This window comes from Apis dorsata, unplaced genomic scaffold (genome assembly GCF_000469605.1).
Source record: "Apis dorsata unplaced genomic scaffold, Apis dorsata 1.3 scaffold_169, whole genome shotgun sequence".
NCBI classification, from domain to species: domain Eukaryota; kingdom Metazoa; phylum Arthropoda; class Insecta; order Hymenoptera; family Apidae; genus Apis; species Apis dorsata.
This window is the reverse complement of record NW_006263457.1, coordinates 41292-43199: the sequence shown is the minus strand read 5'-3', so window position 1 is coordinate 43199 and position 1908 is coordinate 41292. Positions and strand designations below refer to the sequence as shown.

The window sequence follows — 1908 nt, the reverse complement described above, 5'->3', positions numbered from 1 at the left end:
GGGGGGGGGGGGGGGGGAGGGGAGGAGCACGTGTTGAATTCGTAAGCTGTTCGGCAGCGGGGATGGGATCGAAAATGGCGAAAATCTAATGGCGAGGGATCGAGAAGAAAAATAAAACTGGATCCACGGGATCCATTGTTCCCCTCCCCCGCGCGTAATTAAATGATCATTTCGCGGCCGCGAAAATGTTTTTTGCGGTAATTAACCGAACTCCCGCGCTGGTAATTAAGCGTCGTTTAATGTTTCCCTCTGGCTTTGATCCACGTGGAACGGGCAGCAAATTAAACCGGCCGAGAGACAAAAGAGAGGGGGAAGGTTTTCGAACCGCGAAACCGCGCGTGATGAACCGAGAGATTTTGTTACGAGCTTCGTTTTACAAGGTTTTTTTTTTTTTGTCTTTCTCATTCGTGAATATACTTTGTCGAGTTTGTAAAGTTTGTAAAAAAATTGTTTTTGATAGACAAGTGATTTTTAATCGAACGCTTTGGAAATTAGTTTACTTGGATACTGTGGAAATTTTGAAAATATTCGAGTTTTTTTTTTTTTTTTTTTTGGTTTTTCAACTCGATTGTAATAAAAATTTTTCGATCAAAATATTCTTGAAAAATATCCCAAAAATCCCGATTTCGAATTTCGTGGTAGATGATCGTAAAGTGGAATTTAATTATAGGAAATTTTGAAGGTTTTCAATTTCGGTATTAATTTCCTTATTATTTTAAAACTTCGTTAACGCTTTTGAAAAATGTTGATTGGCAAAGACAACTCGGCGACATTTAGAAGAATAGAAAGTGGACGGGTTGGTAATCATTTTTCTTTTCGAATCACTTTTATCGTCGAGCTATGTGCCATGCTCCTTGCGAAATCCTTAATGATCCTCCAAATGACATTCTCTCTCTCTGGCACGAACGATTATCTACGACGATCTACACGATTTCCACAGAATTCCAACAATCGTACCTTCGAGTTGATAATTAATCGCGCATGCTCGATCGGAGAGATAATTAAGAAAATGAACTATTACACATAATTATACGTGTATACGTTTTTTTCCCTTTTAATTAATAATTGTACGATCAAATCAAAAGATCAAATCGTACGTTAATTTGATTATAAAAAAAAAAGAAAAACGCATCAATGATAAATTTATCGAACAAATCAGTATATCATCGCTGTTTTAAAATAGTGGAGTGATTCATAGATCGGTTGATAAATATATATTTATGTAAAATTTTTTATTAAATTATATATAAAAAAAAGGAGGAAAAAAAAAAACGATAATGTTTCCAGACGTTTAAAAAAGATTAATAAAGATGAGACAACAATGGTGCGAAAGATTGCGTGGAAAATAAAAAAAGAAAAGAATAAATAAGAGGAAGGAAGGTGAGCGGAGGCACAAAGAAGAACGGAGAGAAAAGGAAGGTTAAAATGAAAAATAGTCAACGCGTAAAAATGCATTAGGATATATAATACCGGCGCGATTATTCATAAGCGTTTTGCCACGTCGAAGGCCGTCGAGTTTGTATGAGCACGATGAGTAAAGACAGGCAACAAGGCTGGAGATTAAAGGGGAAAAAAATTAGAGAAATACACCTGGCACTGTTTGCGTGCGGTTAATTGCGAGTTAAAAAAAAAAAAAACGGAACTTACCATGACACGGTAAAGAAGGAAAGAAAGAAAGAAAGATAAAAGACGCGTCGAGAAAGAAGAGAAACACGTGCGGAGAGAATATGCACGAGAACGACGATTGAACGCTTCCTTCTTTTTTTTTTCTTTCAAATCGTCAATTATTGACGACTCTATCTGACGAGAGTTTAATCATCTTTAAAATGCACGCACAATAATTCTAGGCTTCGATAATTTTTAAAAATTCTTGGAATGAAAATTTACCGATAAGATAGATTTCTTTTT

General features: G+C 35.8%; 1 protein-coding gene across 1 annotated transcript in view; it reads right to left on the bottom strand.

Annotated features, from left to right (window-relative positions):
* The window catches only part of LOC102677247 (RNA pseudouridylate synthase domain-containing protein 2-like), a gene marked incomplete at its 5' end in the record, with an annotated part of 30293 nt that overhangs the window by 3609 nt on the left and 24776 nt on the right, over positions 1 to 1908 (bottom strand). The gene's annotated exons all lie outside the window — the stretch shown is intronic.